The sequence below is a fragment of the Callorhinus ursinus genome, unplaced genomic scaffold (assembly GCF_003265705.2).
Source record: "Callorhinus ursinus isolate GAN/ISIS: 27379988/994484 unplaced genomic scaffold, GSC_fseal_2.0 scaffold13, whole genome shotgun sequence".
In the NCBI taxonomy this organism is placed as follows: Eukaryota; Metazoa; Chordata; class Mammalia; order Carnivora; family Otariidae; genus Callorhinus; species Callorhinus ursinus.
In genome coordinates this window covers 16,189,708-16,209,389 of record NW_027397075.1, presented here as the reverse complement: position 1 = coordinate 16,209,389, position 19,682 = coordinate 16,189,708, and the positions used below count along the sequence as shown (strand labels likewise).

Below are 19,682 nucleotides of genomic sequence, written 5' to 3'. Positions count from 1 at the left end.
TTCAGTTATGAGTTTATGCATCAGCTGCTCGTGGTTCCTGCAGGCTTCAGCAGCTCCTCAGAGAGAAAGAACCCCCTGTCCACAGGCAGTGCTGGGTCAGGTCTTGGCTACACTCTTCATGGTCTTTTAAAGATACTAATTTTGTGCTACTTTAATGAAAAAATAAAAGCCTGCCACAAGACCAACTGATTATACACACAGACCTTAGCCAAGAAAAGCGTTAGTATTTTGTTTTCTCCATCCCAAATACACTCAAATTGTCACCAGTATTTTTTCTTCAAGATTTAAAATTGACTAGTTTTTAAGTTTTATGTGAATAATGGCTTTGTTAGTGCTATGGGAGACCTATGACTAACAAACTTCCAGTAAATATTTACATTCAAAAATATTTTTCTTTTATTAGTACCTGTGATTTAAAACAAACAAACAACATCTTAGGCGTGAGGCATCCCTTCTGTTGGAAAATTACAAAGGTATCTGCACTTATTTAGATTACTGAAGGCTCAGAGCCTTTGAATTTAAGAAAATTTACAAAATGCAAAGAGTTTATGTTGTTCTCTCTTTAAATGAAAATTGTAATTACACTAAGCAATTCATTTCTTGACAAAAGGAAGGTTTGAGTCTTCATTAAATCATGGGCATGAGAATTTATGTCTTGGTTTCACATGGACACATTCATCTTTTATTGGTAAATATACTAATTTCATCAGTTTACTGCTAAATACAAAAGATTATGAATTATGTAAATGCTTAAAATTATGTGAATGAAGAACATAAGCATTTGAAAAATGTGATCTTAGGGAAAGCACATCTGAAAATTAAACTCAAGATGTTCCCTTCTGTATATATTATTATTGAAGAATTTCAGTGTATTAGAAACCAACCAAACAGAGCCAATCAGTAGCCAGGTAATCCATGATTTTCTTCTATGGGAAATTCTACTAACTGACTTCACTGTTATGTGAAGTTCATTTAAAAAAAAAAACACTACCAACATCAGTGCTTGCTTCAGCAGCTCAAGCACTAAACCTGGAACAATACAGAAAAGATCAAATGGCCCCTGCACACAGATGACATCCAAATTCACGAAGCATCCCGTATTTTTTTGAGAGAGAAAGAGAGCACATGCATGCATGAGCTGGGGGGGGGGGGGGTGCAGTGTGTAGGGGGAGAGAGAGAGAGAATCTTAAGCAGGATCCATGCCGTGGGCTCAATCTCACAACCCCGAGATCATGACCTGAGCTGAAATCAAGAGTCAGATGGTCAACCGACTGATCCACCCAAGTACCTCTAGCAACCCTAACCCTAACCCTAAAAAATCATAAATACACAAAGCTATAGGTTGATTTTAATTTTTATTAGGTCTTTTTAATAACAAAAGTTAATAGATGCTCCTTGAAACAAATTAAACAATATAAGGATAAACAAAGAAACAAACAACAAGCTTTCCAGATCCCATTCCAGGAGACAATGTTCCATGCTCGTTCACAGATAAACATCTCATATGTAACATATATGTGTATATGTTATATGTGTGTGTATATCCCTACATTCCTTATATGGAGACATATGACACATAATACATAAACATACATATGCAGGGTTTTATTTTATTTTTTTTAAAGATTTTATTTATTTGACAGAGAGAGACACAGCGAGAGAGGGAACACAAGCAGGGGGAGTGGGAGAGGGAGAAGCAGGCTCCCCTCGGAGCAGGGAGCCCGATGCGGGGCTCGGTCTCAGGACTCTGAGATCACAACCTGAGCCAAAGGCAGATGCCCAACGACTGAGCCCCCCGGCGCCCCGTGTTTTATTTCGATAGGATAATACATACTACTCTGCAACTTGCCTTTTTCACCACCATCCTGGCCATGCCTTTGGTGTTAGATGCAGAGCATACACAGTCTGTGCTGCACCCACAACTACCTTTATTCCCTTTCTTGATGGACGTTCAGACTCTTCCCAAATGCTTGCTGACCTTAGCCTCTTCCCTGTGGGCCTCCCTCTCATTAACTCCCTCTGCAACCAACACTCTGTGAGCGCTAGGGAGGACAGAAAAGCTGTTTTTTATTTTATTTTTTTTAAAGATTTTATTTATTTATTTGAGAGAGAAAGAGAATGAAAGATAGAGAGCATGAGAGGGAAGAGGGTCAGAGGGAGAAGCAGACTCCCCACTGAGCAGGGAGCCTGATGTGGGACTCGATCCCGGGACTCCAGGATCATGACCTGAGAGGAAGGCAGTTGCTTAACCAACTGAGCCACCCAGGCGCCCCAGAAAAGCTGTTTTTTAAACCCAATTTTACATGTAAGGCTGCCCCTCAATGTCCCATATTTGAACATATTTAACATATTGCCTAGATAAATCTGCACAGAAAGATACTAACTTATGTTACATAGTAGTGAGAAGTCTATTATTTACAAGAAAGATGCCCGGGACAGAGAACCATAAACCCCAGGCTCTATTTCAGGTTTGAGATGAGCCAACAATGTGACACTGAGCAGTTACATAACTACGTGAAGGGCCATCTCCTCCCCCAAATAATGAACTGCTTGAACTAGATAATTTCTAGTCCCTTCACACTTAAATCAATGATCCTAATTGTTTGATGAATGCAGGCTTTATGTCAGCCCAGAGAGGATAATTTACTAAAAGAATGTTTGCATAACTCCCACAAAGAGTTTACTAACAAATGAACAGTGCAAACAATATTAAAAGAACAGATACTTTAACAACTCAAGAAAGCAAACTGTTTAAGTACTTCCATAAGAACATTATAATTACCTATTTATAACTTATATGCTGATCACAATTTTTAGTATGACTAAAAATCTCACATTATTATGTATGTTCAGGTCACTTCCAATTATTACAGATTTTGAAAATGACAAAATGTAGTCAGTGCTGAGCAGCTACCGGGAACCTGGCTGTATTTCCACCTCAGCTATTCAGTTTCTAGATTAAGTTCCTTCATTTAAAAACTTAAGAAGTACCTGAAGCTTTAGGATTCACTCTCAGTCAATGATCTTTATCAAGCGTGTCCAGGGTGCTGGGCAGACACTGTGCTGTTCCAGGGCCACCACTGTGGAAAAGACCCACAGCCCCCGGGGCGGCCCCCCACCGCTGGGATGGCATACACCTACAGATCTGCACCCCAGACTGTTTTCTAATTCAAACTGGCCCCTCCATAACTGGACTTGACTCATTTAAATTTTAATATATTTCTGTTAAAAGATTCATGTGTCATTTTTTACAAATATTCTGCTGTGTTCTCTTTCTCGAGAGAGAAAGACTGTGTGAGCAAGCGAGAGCAGAGCGAGAGGGAGGGAGAGAGAGATACTGAGCAGCGTGGAGCCCACCCAGGGCACTATCTCACAACCCTGAGATCATGACCTGAACCACAATCAAGAGTCCCACGCTCAACCGACTGAGCCACCCAGGCACCCTTCTGCTGCATTCTTAAAAACAGAAAGGAAAGTTAGTGTTTACTTCAACTGGCAAGAGAGGCTTGGCTCACTGCAAATTTATAGGAAAGGATGACAAGAAGTTACTTATCCATGAGTACCTTTAGTTCATGAGTGAAATGAAAATGTACCTGCATCTTAATTTGCTTGATGTTTGTCTCATTCAAAAACATGTAAAACAGAAGGATATACAACACAAACCCCAAAACGGTGCATGGAAGCCATTTCTGAGGCCATGTTCTCCTGTGAGAGAAAACAGTGAAGACAAAGCCACCACTGACAAGAAATGAGGGTGTGCCTAGAATGTGGCGGGGGGACAATATCCAGCCTGGAGAAAGACCCCCACTGGCCTCTCTGCTCCCCCTCCCTACAGTCCTCCTGCTTAAGGCAAGGAACAGGTGGGCAGGCAGAGCCAGACACAGACCCACCGAGGCAAATATGAGTTTCCCTGGGTAACTTCTGCCAGTCCTCATGTGGGTCCAGTTCCTGGGGGGCTCACTCCTTGAAGAAGACACTGCATTATCATAAACCCAACAGGGGGCCCTGAAGTGACAATTCAAAGAGAAAACAAAAAAGTAACTTTGGGCTACAAGTGCGAAGACATTTTTGTCTTGCCAACTATACCTACCTCTAATAGTTACTACCATGAACGCGCGTGTAAATCAGTAATACTAGGCTGATGCTGGAGCAATCTCTTCTAACAGAGATCAACCAAACTAGGCAGCAGGGGATCTATGATACGATAACACTTTAAACCCACCCCCCCCCCAAGTAATTCTTAAAGAACAATTTTGGGATTTTAGCTTTGTACATCTATACAAAGACAGAAATCCAGGGGTGCCTGGCTGGCTCAGTCGGTTAAGCAACTGACTCTTGTTTCAGCTCAGGTCATGATTTCAGGGTCGTGAGACTGAGCCCCACGTCGGGCTCCGTCCTGGGTCGGGAGTCAGCTTGGATTCTCTCTCCCTCTGCCCCTCCCTCTGGTCGCATGCATGAGCACGCTCGCTCTCTCAAATTAAAAAAAGAAATCCAAAAAACTTTATACTTTCAAACATTTAATCTTAGGAAAGAGTATGTAAACTGCTATTTAGTTTTTCTTTAAATAGGAAGGGCTTTCAAGACTGAAGTGCTTTAAATGTCTTGGTTTTTCTTAGTTTTAAAAGATACAGAATCCTGGCACTCTCCCCTTTGAAGCATGGGGACAAAAACCTAAATGTTTCTGTAAAGGGTTAAGGAAACCATGTTGGAAGAAAACTTCTTTAAAACAAAAAATAATCAATTCCCAGCCAACTGTATGGAAGTCTTCCTGAACATAAAACTAACCTACCTGTTTCTTTCCTAAGTATCTAGTAGTATGACTCATTAGAAATTATATTGTGAATTCTATCCTAGAGATTACAATGCATATGCTACACTTAATACCCTTCAGGGAAAGAGAAAAAGCAAATACATAAAAGGATAGCTTTTTATTTTTAATTTTTTAAAAGATTTTATTTATTTATTTGACACAGAGAAAGAGAGAGAGGAATCACAAGTAGGCAGAGTGGCAGGGAGCAGCAGAGGGAGAAGCACGCTCCCCGCTGAGCAAGGAGCCCGATGTGGGACTCGATCCCAGGACCCTGGGATCATGACCTGAGCCGAAGGCAGACGCTTAACGACTGAGCCACCCAGGCACCCCAGGATAAAGTAGTTTTTAAAACAAGTTCTAGGGAGGGGCGCCGGGTGGCTCAGTCAGTTAAATGTCTGCCTTCAGCTCAGGTCATGATCCCAGGGTCCTGGGATCGAGCCCCACGTCGGGCTCCTTGCTCAGCCGGAAGCCTGTTTCTCCTTCTCCCTCTGCCTGCCACTCCCCCTGCTTGTGCTCTCTCTCTCTCAAATAAATAAATAAAATCTTTAAAAAAAAAAAATAAAATAAAATAAAAAAATAAATAAAACAAGTTCTAGGGATAAAATAAGAGTTTATGAGCAAGGAGTTGTTAGTTTTAATTATATCAAGACAAAAATATGCATTTCCTGAGGTTTAAGAAAAAAAATCCACTTCATGAAAGAACTTCATTAACCGCTGTCCTAAATTGTAAATCTACACCCTTTGAGGGCATTGGTGAATGAAACCCTACTGTTTTTTCCCCAGATTACTCACAGTTAATATAACTGGCAATGAGTCTGTAGGTTATCAGAAATTTCTAATCACTTGCTCCTAAGTTAGCTGCCAGCATTCTTTCTTACAGCAACTCAGTAACAAGCAGCAGTGACATGGAAATTCTTTTTGTCTGACAATGGAGGCTGACAAATGTGAAAAGTGTGCCAGACTCGGCAAGCTACAATTTCTGTAATTAGAAAATCAGGAAACTTTACAATGGTGCTGCCCAAATCTGAGGTTTTTCAAATAAAAGAACTATTTTTCTTACAGAGTAATTTTATTTTTATTTATGACTTTTTTTTACTGGAAAATGATTGGTCCTATTAATTGAATAATTTCTCTGGATTCAAGCTTTAAATGGCAAAAAACAAGAGTACTTGGGGCACCTGGGTGGCTCAGCTGGTTACGTGTCCGATCTTGGTTTTGGCTCAGGTCAAGATTTGGGGGTCATGGGATCCAGCCCCATGTCGGGCTCCACGCTCAGCTCAGAGTCTGCTTGGGATTCTGTTTCCCTTTCCCTCTGCCCCTCCCACTCATGCTCTCTAAATCAATCAATCAATCAATCAATCTTTAAAAAAACAAAAACAAATAAAACCAAGAATACTTATATGGAGTCATATCTCATTTGGTTTGAAAATAAAATAGTAAGGTATTGGAGAGGAAAGAACCACTTGTTCAACAAAATTTTATTTACCATCCACCTCACCTCATGCCAAATATTGGTTACAACAGTGAGAATATGTATAGAGAGATTTACTCATTCATTCATCCAAATCCTTAAACCATGGATTTACCTCTCAATGCCAAGGCTTGGACAAGATACTAGGGACACGGAAAAGCATCATGGAGCCAGGTTTCCCCGTTGGGGGTTACAAACATGCTGAGACTAGAACAAATCGTGGGCAGCTGGATTTGAAGTGGAATGACGTGAACTGTTCACTTAGACACAGAGCTTTAATTCAGACACAGACAGAGGTATATTATACTCACACAGGTACGCATATTCCCTGGGTCAGACTGAGAGATCTGAGACCTAACAGGATCTAAAGCCAACAACATATTATTAGCAATGTGCACGCCAAGCACCCAGATCTTGCTTTTAAAATGCCATTCTCCACAAAAATGAACCAAGCCACCCTAGAAAAAGGCTGAGTCCAGGGCTGGGGCAAAGAAAGTACATGAAGAACTTACAACATCTTGTTATACACCTAGAAGCAAGAAATTCTCCAAGAATTATGAAGACATTTCCAAAGGTCAGAGGAACAGTTAGTAGGTAGGGGCTCCCTCAGACCGAAGCTGGAATAATTCAAGCACTGAAATAATCAATGACAGTAAGGAATATAACTCCGTGAATAAAAGAAGAATCTATGAGCTTGAACTAAGACAAATTTTAAAAAGGAAGAGAGGGAAGCTCTTTCTTAGAGCATAATACCAACTAACAGGGAAGTCTGGAAGGATGGATGCTACAACTATGAAGTCAAAGTTTGATGAGGAACAAGATATTTATAGCTTCAAAGCATCTCCCCACAAATTACATATTAATTACAAAGGGAAAACAGTAATTTTACAGTGGAGAAACTTGGTGGACACAATCTGACCGACTGACCAGATCAGTAATATTTGTACTGACATCACGAGGGACGAAGTAGGCACAACACCCCTTCTCTGGCTTTCCTGCAAAACTAGCAAACTTCAACTGAATCATGAGGACACTTTAGACAAACCCAAACTGAGGACTATTCTACAAAATAATTGATCTCTACTTTTCAAAATATGTTAATTAAGGTCAAGAAAGTAAAGAAAGACTAAAGAACTGCTCCAGATTGAATTAAAGGAGGACATGAGACTAATGTGGACCGTATGGCTTTGGACCCGAAAGAAACGGCTGTACCAGGCAGCATGAGACCGTGGGCTGCAGGGGACAGCACAGTAGTATATCAAGGCTAAATACAGAGGACCGCACTTTATAGGAGAACAGACTTCTTGGGAACTACGTACTGTATTTAGGGGTAAAGGGGCATGATGTCGGCAACTTATTCTCTAATGGTTCCGAAAAACACTATGCATATATAAAAAATTAAAAATGGGGCGCCTGGGTGGCTCAGCTGGTTGAAGGTCTGGCTCGTGACTTCAGCTCAGGTCCTGATCTCCGGATCCTGGGATTGAGCCCTGTGTTGAGCTCTGTGCTCAGCAGGGAGTCTGCTCGGGGACTCTCTCTCTCTCCCTCTCCCTCTGCCCAGACCCCCATACGTGCACACACGCAATCTCTCTCTCAAATAAATAAATAAATAAATCTTTTTTAAAAAATGAAAACTTAGTAAACAATTAGTAAATCTGGGTAAACAGTATATGGGATTTCCTTGTACTAATTGTTAACTCTTCTTTAAGCTTGAAATTATATCAAAATAAAAATTACAAACAAATGAAACACTATAGTTAATCCACTCATGAATGTAGTCCTTTGGTTGACAGTTAAGACTTTATAAATGTCACACAGTGGACAAAGATGAACGGAACACAGATTCCTACCCTTGAGCATCTCAGTCTTGGAAGGGTTGCTCAGCCTTTCAGAAAAACAAATTGTAAAATAATCTTTTTTTTAAGCTTCTATTTTTTTAAGTAATCTTTACACCCAACGTGGGGCTGGAACTCACAACCCCAAGGTCAAGAGCCATATGCTCTATGGACAGAGCCAACAAGACACCCCTAAATTATCTTATTACTACTCTCTTCAATGCAGCCAAAATACCTCACAAGGAAAACATATTGTGAAGGACATGAACATTTTCCTTGCTGTACTAGAAGTTCTATAATAAACATTCCTAAAAATAAATAAATCTATCTCCTGAGAAGAGAATTTTTGCTTTAAAAATATTTCTGTTGTAACATGATCTGTATTACAATAACATTAGTAGAGAATTCAGGGCATGTATGGCTTTACTAACACCAAATATTTTTAAACGCCCAATTAATCAATCACTGTGGTGAATAAATTTTGGAAGAACAGTAGGATGATGACCAGGAATACCGCACAGTGAGAAGGTGAAATGTCTGGGAAGGAGAGGCTTGTCGGTGTTAACTGGAAGCTGAGAGAGCACTGCAGCAGGAGACGGGTGCAGACATCCACCAGAAGGTCAGCTGAAGAAATGTGCCCGAGAGTCATTAACACGTGCCCACGTGCTGGGCAGCTCTGACTTCATAACCCAGACCGAGCCAAGGGCAGTGACGGCCCCACAGGGAGGCAGAAACAGCACTGTGAGCAGTCTCGGGCACGTGCTGTGTGCTGAGTGGGGTCCCTGTCGTGCCCCGCACCCCCATCCTGACACAGAGGAAGGGACCAGGCCAGGACGTGACAGCGATGGGATTCAAATCCAGGCTGACTGACTCAGAAGCCATGCTCCTAAACACTATATACTCTGCGTTTCATGGCAGAGGAGAACTTGAGTCAAACAGCTGAGGATCTTCCGTGTGCACAGACTGACAAGACACTCCGTAAGAAACAGAATCCCTGATACTGCAGAATTTCCGGTCTAGAATATGTAAATGGCTGGAACAACAGTCAAAGCACTAGTAGGCTTGTCTAGAGTGAAATGTGTTACCAGCAATTGGAAGTTACGAGAAAATAACCACCAATGGCTTATAAGTCGGGAGTGGGGGTGCCCTTGGGATGAAAATGCAGAGTCACCACAAGACCAGAGAACTAGGGGCGGAATGCTCCCAGCCACTCGCTGGGTTACGATTGGACTGACTGTACTAAGGTCTCTAAAGGAACACAGTAATTCAGAAGACAGGATGGCAGCCATGGAAGCCGAGAGAAGAAAGGGGCTGTCCCAGAGGGAGGGCTCCTTGGCCCAGAGGCAGCCACACTCTGGGGACAAGTGTGGCCTCAGTGTAGGAATGGATGGAGCCTGGTTTCATCAAATATCTGAAATTTAATTTTTACTTTCATCAAAACAACCTATTTACATAGTTTTAAAGGTAGTTCTACGGGACCTGTATTGGGGGTAAAGTGGTCCCCTGCCACTCCTTGCTTCCACTACACTTTCTCCTCATTCAATATCTGCAGGTCACACGTTCATAACTGCTTTCTAAATTTTTTTAAGTGGGCTCCACGCCCAATGTGGGGCTCGAACCCATGACCCCAAGATCAAGAGTCGTGCACTCCACCAAAAGAGCCAGCCAGGCGCCCCATGCTTTTTAAGTCTTTCTACTCCAGGCATTACATACGGACTTCGTACAGACGATATGTATGTAGCTCTCCAGAGCATCCCCCCACCTTCTCTGCACATCACACCTGTTCACTAAATCAGTACTGTTCACATTACAACTAAATAGCACCTAAATATTATTCCCAAAGGAATCGCTTATAGAACGATCACATTTCCCTTTTTGACAACATGTTTCCTTCTGATCTGCGGCTTCCTACTTTTCTGCACATGTTCTCAATACAAGGATGATTCGGTGACAACACCTCCAGGCCTGTGACATGTGTACACTGGACAGTGACATGCACTTGGACAACAGTGGTCCCCCCCGAATCTGTCCTGGAGGTCCTTCTGTCCGTCCTGGAGTTCCTCCCGGCCTGCCGCGTCCATCCCGAACTCCTCCTGCCCAACAAACACCAGCCCGGCTTCCTCTAGCTGCACCTTGTCACCTCCATTTCCACTTGATTGTCTGCCTCCCCACCTGTTGAAATCTACTTTGGGGAAGGTAGTCTCCATTTGATGTCCCAGCCCTTCTACTGAATTAATAATCTTCCAATATCCAAGAGCCCTGTTTATTCTGTGAATGATCCTTTCTGGAGCCCCTGTTGTTCCGCAGACACAGAGTCTTCTCTTATCTGAGGATTTTAATTACAGTTTCTTTGAAACGTCTTTTGCTCCTTTATTGTTTCTGTTCCTTTCACATTCTTTTTTAATCTTCCTCTTTGTTTTGGTTTCTTTCCTGTGAGAGACTTTCCCCCAGCACGTCTGTCCCAGTTAAGAGTGGGGCAGCAGAGACCTAAGCAGTGGCCGTAGGTCGATGGCAGAACTGTTTCTCTTCCCTAGAGAGAGATCCTCCATTCTCCTGTGTGTGTGTCTGTTGGGGGGGGGGGGGGGGGGGGGGGTAGGAACAAGGCTGGGAGCCTCTGTGTGTTGGCCAAAATTGGGCAGAGAGCATTGCAACTCAGTATGCAGACTCTGATTCGATTCTGTTAAAACGTTACGTCAGAACATGTTACTCAAACTCATTCTGAGACAAAGCAAGTCCTTACAATAGCCAGCAAGGCCCTGCGTGATCTCCACTGCCTGGTCCATGGCCCTTCAGTACTTCTGACCGCAACTCTCACTCCCCTCCACCAGCTAACCTCCTTGGTGCTTCAGTCTGGCGTCCACCTCAAGGCCTTTGCTCCACCTGTTCCCCTGCCCCGAACCCTCCAATCAGCACAACTCTTTCCCTCTTCCAATGCATTGCTCAAATAGACTCCCACTCTGCCACCTCAGTTTTAAACTACAGCCCTTCCCCCAGCACTCACAACTTCCCTTATTCTAAGTTCTTCTGTAAGAATTTATCACTTCTAACATCCTAGGCAAACCACTTTACTACATCTACTGTTCACTGTTTATCTCCTCCCACAAGAACAGAGCTTTTTTGGTTTAGATCACTCATACATACCCAATACCTATTGCGGTATTCACCCCTCTCCTTAACTGTGCCCAGCTGAAGGGTTCTGAAAATACAGCACCAGTCTTCTGCTAGAGCGGGGAAAGGCAGTCCCCTGGCCACATGCAGCAGAGACAGGAGCCCAGGAACCCAATTTTCAAACAATTCTCCTGTTTGCAGCTCCTGCAATATGCTAGCCCTCCAAGATACCCCGTGCCCTCCATGTCTGTGGCCTCCAGGGATGCGCCCTTCAATTACCTGCTTCTACCCGTTCTGTCTTCTCTGCTCTTCAGAACCCATCAATGCTGGTCCATCCACAGTCCAGCCTCCAAAATGCTGCTCAAGTTTCTTCTACGGTGGTCACCCTCCATTCCATTACAGTCAGTTCAGTGAGAGTTCAGAGGGGGTAGAAAATGGAGCATGTGGTCAGTTTACCACATTTACCTGTGTTGCTAACTATCTGAATCCCAGAACTACCTCCCTTTTTTCATACTCCCTTGCTCACCAAGAAACCTCCTGATGATCATGGCTTCTCAGCTTGCTGCTCCAGGGCCAGCTAGAAGACATGTTCTATACATTCCCTTTAGTAGGCAGTAACTTCAGTTTTACTGCTCTGTCATCTTGAGAAAGTCTCCCCAGGACAGAGATCTACTCTTAGGAGGTGGACGTACCAGCAGACTGAAAGTCACACGAAGATAATGTAATCTTGGAAGGCTCTTGGGTGATAACCAGTGAACTTTTCAGTTTTCATAAATTTATCCATTATGCTAAATATGTTCATATTTTAAATTTCAGCAGAATACAACTGGATTTTTTAAAAAGACTTTATTTTTGAGGGGGGGGCGCAAGTAGGGGGAGGAGCAGAGGGAGAGAGAACCCTCAAGCAGACTCCCCAGTGAGCAAGGAGCCCCACACGGGGCTCAATCCCATGACCCTGAGATCATGACCTGAGCCGAAACCAAGAGTTGGATGCTCAATTGAGTCACCCAGGCACCCCCAGAATACAGCTGGATTAAAAAAAGAAGGGGGAAGCCTAAAAAAAAAAGATCTTAAGATAAATATAAATAGATAGGTAAGTAGGTAGGCAGGTGGATGGGTGAGCAGGCAGACAGACTGGACGGAGACAGACAATTCACAATAAATAGAGAATGGATCATTTGTTGAGTACCAAATATGCCCTAGGCCTTATATAGGCACCCTATACCTACCATATCGTTAATCCTCACACCAACTCTGTAATGTTATGCTATTTTATATACATATATAAAAAAAAAAAAGACTAAGACTCAGAGATCTTACATCACTGGCCTAAGGTCAGAGAGCCAGCTGAGATAAAGCCAAAACTGCCCAATTCCAAGTTCCATGATTTTTATTCTCTATACACAGGTTTTCCATTAGTATAGTTTAAAATGTGAAATGAATACATTCTGATCTGATTTTAACAGAATGTTAAATGGTGGTAATATTTTGAATGTTTGTCCCAAAGTTCTATTACTTTTATAACTTGCAATAAACATTAAAACATACTGTCCACCCATTTCAACATTCTGTCCCAAAATGGCCAGTGGCATCAGTCGATACCCTATGGTAGGGAAGAGCTGCTTCCCATCATACCAGCTTCAAAACCTTAGGGCCAATCCCCAACACAGTCTTGTTTTTCTGGAAGACCCTGCCCCACGCCAATCCTCTGCTGCACTGTGTCTACGAGCGAGCCCACACCCACCAGCCCGACAACAAAGCCCAGTTATGTCAGGGTAGAGAAGGCCTCCACCTCCAGCCGCTGGAATCTCCAGCACATGATCACGCCTTCTCATGGGAAAAGGCATGCCTTTGGATTCAGAAAAAGAAAATTAAAAACAGTGAGCAGCCATACCTGGATTAGTAATAAGTGACAGCAACACAGCCGGCAATTATTAGTTTCATCTGGGCCGGAAGGAGTCTCGGTGCAGGAATTCTTGGCTGCAGCTCTGCTATTTGCTGAGAATTCTGAAATTAAACACTGGTCCCCTCGGAGTGGAATGTGCCTATGCAGATCTCAGGAGCGCGCCGGCCGTTGCAGCCAGGGGTTTATATGAGATCTAATGAAGGACTACACGTCAGAATAAAGTTTTCAATTTTTCCATTTGAACTCAATAAAAAATAAATGACAGTCATGGCGTTCAAAATATTCACACCCTGAAGCTGCCAAGCTAAATAATTTAGTATCTTTTTGAACAGAAAAATCTTTTCCCCCAGGACATATTTTTCAAAATGCTAAATGTTCTGTTAGCTCAGCCCTCCTTCTGCAGCCAGCAGCATACTGTTTTTGAAAATGGAGAATGATGGTCTGCCTCTCCCGTAACTGGAGAAAAATTCCAGTCCCATTAGGTAGGAAGCATTCAAATCACATACCCTTACAGCTTATAAATCATGATATTCTTAATACTATGCAAAATCTGAATTAGTGAAAGTATCTTCAAAGGGTGGGGAGAAAAATGTGCTTTGAAATAAAAAAAGGAAGCCTTTCACACTGCAAAATTAAGCTAGTCAACTCTTTAAATTTTGTTTCATTAAGCATGAGAAGCACTTAGTAACCAAGTAAGATTAATTGCAAAAATCAGGAACAGCCTGGTTTAATGAAGACCGGGCCTGACTGAGGCAGCCCGGGATGTGCTTCTATCTGCTGGCACCTAATAACCATCCCCATGTGCTGATCCTGCAAAGGTTCAGACTCATTAGTGGCTAAAATCTGCTGCTTTCTACATAGTTCTGAGTGTTGGTTACTTCTATACATATTCTTAATGAAGACGATGCAGTTTTTCACTTAGTGAGAAAAGTGAAGAGTACCTTTCAGGGCTTTCAAACGTTAATCAACGTTTAAATCCATCATTTCTAACAGCTCTTACTTTCCTCGCTCTCACAGTGTGGAAGTCAACTCTTACACTTCCTTTCCCTACTTTCCTTGTGTGAGAAGGGCCGAGGAGGACAGCACAGGAAAGCCCGGGTGAAAAGGTCCTGTGGCGGCTCCTTGTCACAAGCAGGAACTCCTCGGGAGCTGGTGCACACGCTCCACAGGGGAAGGGTCCGTGACAAAGAGGCAAGAACTTGTCCACCGTTTTCAAGTTGTTTGACTTTGTAGCAGCTCCCTAGTTAAGGGGAGTGGGGTGGGCAGAGCTCCCCTCTCCCCCACGTCTCTGCATACCTGCTCCCGTTGGCAGCCCCGAGGGTCATCTGGGGGGGGGGTCCCTGAGCCATCCAGACAAATCTGAAAATGATTTACACTGAACTGTCCCAGTTCCTCGGGACACAGGACTGTTAATGCTCTGGAGCAGCCACTCTCCTAGTCCCCCAAATTTTGTTCATCGAAAGCATTTCAGCATCCCCACTTATCCCTCAACGCTCAGCTTTCAAAGCACAGTCTTCTGGAGAAGCAAAGTATTACCCAAATACCAAAAAAAAAAAAGGGAGGGGGGAAAGCAAACAAAACAGTGAATTGGAAAATTTAGGCTGGACAACAGGATCTCTTCTGATGAACCAGAGGGAAGGCACTGAAGCCCCCATTTCAGCAACAGTGAAAAGGCCCAGACTAGACTGGTTGGCAGAGACGGGAGAGCAGCGCTGTCTCCCAGATGCAGCTCCGGGCACCAGCTTCCACAACTCAGCCTTGTCGCATCAGGGACACGGGGGCAAGAGAAACAGACCATCCGTTCCCACCCCCCACCACACCCCCGCCTCTCGCACAGGCTGTGGCCAACACTTCTTGCGTATGCATCCACATGTTTGCATTTCCAGGGCAAATTTTCTGTTTCCAGGCACAAATATTATTGGATGACTGCAGCTTCTTTTCTGAACTGCCACAAATCATGGCCTGGCACCGACTTTATTATTAAGACACAGAGAAGACATTAATCCTCAAGACTAGATGAAGGCCTCCGCTTTCTCTACCAAATAACTAATGGTGGGTGGCATTCTGAAGCAAAGATTGCCTTCTCCTCAGGCTCTATTCATCTCTTTACCGTACTTCAGGCTATTTGTGTATGAACATATGCAGGACCTATACTTACACACGTGTGTGTCTGTCGCGAGGGCAAGAACCTTCCGTGCCATGGTCACTGTTACACAGCCCAGCACTGGCGAGGCACTCAAGTTGTTTTTGTTAAACGTGTTAGCTAAGCCCCACACGTGAAGCCAGGACTGATCACCAGCAGTTTTTTAAAAGGGGGAGTAAGGGGCTTGTGTTTGTTCATTTGGTTTGATTACTCCCCAGCAGAATCAAGATCCTTGAAAATGGCCGTTTTATTTTCGAGGTCAGAACGACCAGCGCAGAAAGCAGCAGTAATTTCAAAGGAATCTTTCGTCTTGCAGCTCTGACACGTGGTAAGATGTATTACTTGGGTACCTCCTCCTCCTGGAGGAGGTCTAACTTTTCCAAGGCTATCATGACGAGCATGTGAATGACGATTTTAGTCAAGAAAACAACTTTGGCTCTTTGGCCAACTAGAAAAAATATATACTAAGTATACTATACTGTTTTGTTATAGTTGACCTCTCTGCCTTCACAGGCTTATGAGAAACCCCAAATGCTGTCAAATTGAATTTTTTTCTAATGAATTTATAACTGATTCCAAATAAAATGTTCCTCCACTAGACAATTAGCTTCAAAAATATTGAATGCTTTTGTTTCCAAGTTGGAAAAAAATACAATTAAAATGAGAAATATCTACTTTGTTTTAAATGGACCTGGCCATTTGTTAGGAATATCTGAAACAGGGAAAATAACTACAGAATGCTTTTTATGTCCCCAACACCATTAAAATATTTAAAAGCAAAGCTGTTACACTCAAATATTAAAGCACACCCAAGAATGTAACAGTTAATGAATTACTGGGGAATAATTAAGTCCCTTTATCCTTGTATAGTGCGGATCGCCTGTCCTCCCTGAGCGCAGAGAACAGAGTGGGGAGCACCTTCCCACGTACAGAGAGGTCCCCTGACACCTGAGAGGCTAAGGGAAAGGGGCCCAACAAGTCATCTCGGAAGAAGGACATCTTCAACTCAGAGAACTCATGAAGTCCTCTGACACTGGTAAAGAACTATGGAAACTGCCCTCAAATAATGCATCCTCATAGAACCTTATGTACAATGCCAGATTCTGCAGCCCCGCTGAAGGCATGCGAAGACCCGGCCAGGAGCCCCAAAAGGAAGCAGAAAGCACAGCCACTGGGCCTGTCAAGCAAAGGGACAGGAATTGGGAAATTTAAAAATATAACAAACCTTAGGGTAAAATGGGAAAAAAACAGTGAGAAGAGAGAAAGAGGGAACGACAAGGGAGTTGGTGGAACTGAAAACACGTGGGAAGATGAGAACCCTGGGAAGGGCGAACAGGGGTGGGCAGGGGAGGGAGGAGGGAGGGATGAGGTCTGCTAGCGCAGACGCTGGCTGCGCATCTCTCCCATAGGCGCCCACTTCGATCCCACAACCTGCGCAGGACACATCTATCTTGCACACGTCCCAGCTCAGGATCGGGAGGCACAGAAAGGGGAGGTGCCCTTGCAGGCGACGCGCAAGGCATGGTGGCAGGATTTCAACAGAGGCTCAGCTCTGCCCAGCAATGCCCACACACGCCCAGCACCCCTCCTCCCCGTGTCCCTCCTCACGACGACTCTCTAACGTCAGGGGCACCAGAATACATTCTCAGGAGGCCCCATTCCTGAATCTCAACTGCACTTGTCAAGATCTGAAATTGTCAGGGTTTTTTTTTTTTATTTTTCTGCTGTATTGTGATATAACTGACATATAACACTGTGTTATGATGTTCGTTCCAACTGAACTGGTACTTTTATTTAGGCTTTTAATTTTTGGAAATTTCATAATTCCACTTGTCAAAAATGCTTCATATGCATCAAGATATTATAAAAAATGTCCTAGAATCAAGACCTGTAACGGTCACTCACTAAGGTACTTTAGGTTCCCCAGTCTTTCCAAGGTACATGTTTGTCAGATTGGCCACCAGGTGCTTCCCTGTCGTTATACAAAATATAATGTCGATATAACAAAACAATACTGTTTTGTTAAAGCTGCCTTCCCAAATCACAGATTTTTTATTTTTTTTAGCTACACTGATCTTGAAAGGTTTATGTTACACAGATCTGGTCTATTGCATCTAGTATGGTTTTGATTTAGATGGCCCTTTTTGCATGCATACTAGGTTTACAAGTAACTTCATTCTTCCCAGAGTTGCAGCAATTGGTATTTTTCACACGGTTACCACGCAAAAATAAACGTGTTTCAAAGCTGGCGTGCCCCTTTTACAAGTGAATGGCTAAAATCATCTTGTCATAGGTGTGCATAGAATGGACACTTGGGATTTTAAAATGCATTAATTTGATCTTTAAAAAAACACACAAATTACTTACATGAAATTTTAGTCACAGAATTAGAAGAAGCATTCAGAGAAAATATTAGAATATCGTACAGAAATTACCACCATTTTGTTAATATGTAGTGTATACACATTCACTATTTAGGATTAAACATGGACTATATGGAGTTAATGTATTTAACAGAGGAAAATATACAAAAGAAGCATTCCCAGAATATGTCTTTTTGCCTTCTTTGAGATTGGCATTATACAAGGATTTGGGGGCAGGGGAGGGGGCGGATACGTAAATACTCTTGAGATATAGTTCATGGGAAGCTAGCATTAAAACAGTATTTAAGGGGTGCCTGGGTGGCTCAGTCATTTGAGCATCTGACTCTTGGTTTCAGCTCAGGTCATGATCTCAGGGTCATGGGATCGAGCCCCTCATCAGGCTCCACACTCAGCAGGGAGTCTGCTTGAGATTCTCTCTCTCCCTCTGCCCCTATCCCCGCTTGTGTGCACGGGCGCACGGGCACTCTCTCTCTCTCTCTCTCTCTCTCGCAAATAAATCTTTTTTTAAAAAAACACTATTTAAACATTCTCATCTTCCCATCCTATGTTTAGGGAAATGTCTCAGTGAATGGGTGCAGTTCTGATATAAATATTTCTGTGTCAGGGGAAGACAACAGAAAGCATTTTCAGGGCGCCTGGGTGGCTCAGTTGGTTAAGCAACTGCCTTCGGCTCAGGTCATGATCCTGGAGTCCCAGGATCGAGTCCCGCATCGGGCTCCCTGCTCAGCGGGGAGTCTGCTTCTCCCTCTGACCCTCTTCCCTCTCGTGCTCTCTATCTCTCATTCTCTCTCTCAAATAAATAAATAAAATCTTTAAAAAAAAAAAAAAAAAAAGAAAGCATTTTCATAGTCGCTCCAGCTAGATGTTACGACTGGTTCAGGTGCTCGATACACATTGTTACATGAAATAAGATGTAGTGTTTGCCCTCAAAGATCCTGTAATCTAGAACACCTATAACTGTAAATAACTGAACTTATCTAATCTTGGTTGTGTGTTTTAATATAATTTACCTGTCTATAGCAAGTTCCTGTTATTCGTAAGCATAGTACAAAAATGAGAAGTTCTGAGTTTTTATGGAAAAAAAGAGATGCCAGTACTTCTTGCTATATATACTTTTTACGTTTCTTTTGCAATTCACTCTCCTGTTTCAATAATGGATTCCTTCTCCACGGAGACGATAATAACAATGGGTAATATGTGTTGAGCGTAGTAGACAGCCAGCTCTAATCATTTTCTTACTGGGGTATAACTGACGTACATTAGTTTCAGGTATAGAATATAATTTGATATTTGGAGAGATTGTGAAATGATCACCACAGTAAGTAAGCAACTTTCCACTATGCACTACAGTGTTATTAACCATGCTGCACATCACAACCCCGTGACTAGTTTATTTTATAAGTGGAAGTTTGTTCCCCTTATCCCCTTCACCCATTTCCCCCACCCCACACCCCCTGCCTCTGGCAGCCATCAACCTGTTCTCTGTATCTAGGCACTTGGTTTTTATGTTTTTTAGATTCCACATATAAGTGAGATCACACAGTATTTGTCTTTGTCTTATTTGATGCCCTCAAGGTCCATCCATGTTGTTGCAAATGGCAAGCTCTCATTGTTTTTTATGGCCGAGTAACAGCCCAGTGTGTATATACCACATCTTCTCAAACCATTCATTACTAATCATCAGACTTGCATTTCTCACGTAATGCTTACAATCACCCTGTGAGGTGCTCTCCCACTATCGGGCACACAGTGGAAGAAAGAGATAAATGGGACATAAGAACGCAGGAAAACGACAATGTAAAGCAGGATCCGGTGGAGAATGCATCTCACCTCAGATGGGGAAAGACAGACTAGTGAACATTAATATGTTGGAATAAATGGCTATCCATTTGGATGCATCAAAGAGAATTCGATCCTAAAACAACCAACCCCAAGCAAATTTCAGGTGGATTAAAGATTCAAATGTCAAAAATAAAACAAAAGGCTTAAAGAGTACTACAAATACTTTTATGAACTTAGCTGGTG

General features: G+C 42.9%; 1 protein-coding gene and 1 non-coding gene across 18 annotated transcripts in view; one reads left to right on the top strand and one right to left on the bottom strand.

The window, feature by feature from the left end:
• DISP1 (dispatched RND transporter family member 1) overlaps nt 1-19,682 on the bottom strand; it is a 174,968-nt gene that overhangs the window by 112,817 nt on the left and 42,469 nt on the right. The window contains exons 2-4 of one of the 17 annotated variants that reach the window (XM_073899809.1): nt 13,119-13,323; nt 11,751-11,923; nt 11,504-11,596 (exon numbers count right to left, since the gene is read on the bottom strand). The exons of 14 other annotated variants lie outside the window; for them this stretch is intronic. The gene's annotated coding sequence lies outside the window, so the exon portion shown is untranslated. Of the gene's footprint in view, nt 1-11,503; nt 11,664-11,750; nt 11,924-13,118; nt 13,324-19,682 lie in introns of those variants that run through there. 2 more of the 17 variants (XM_073899808.1, XM_073899811.1) reach the window with 2 other exon arrangements.
• On the top strand, nt 1,000-1,105 carry LOC112828925 (U6 spliceosomal RNA). The gene has a single exon (XR_003209620.1). It is a non-coding gene; the product is annotated as a U6 spliceosomal RNA (small nuclear RNA).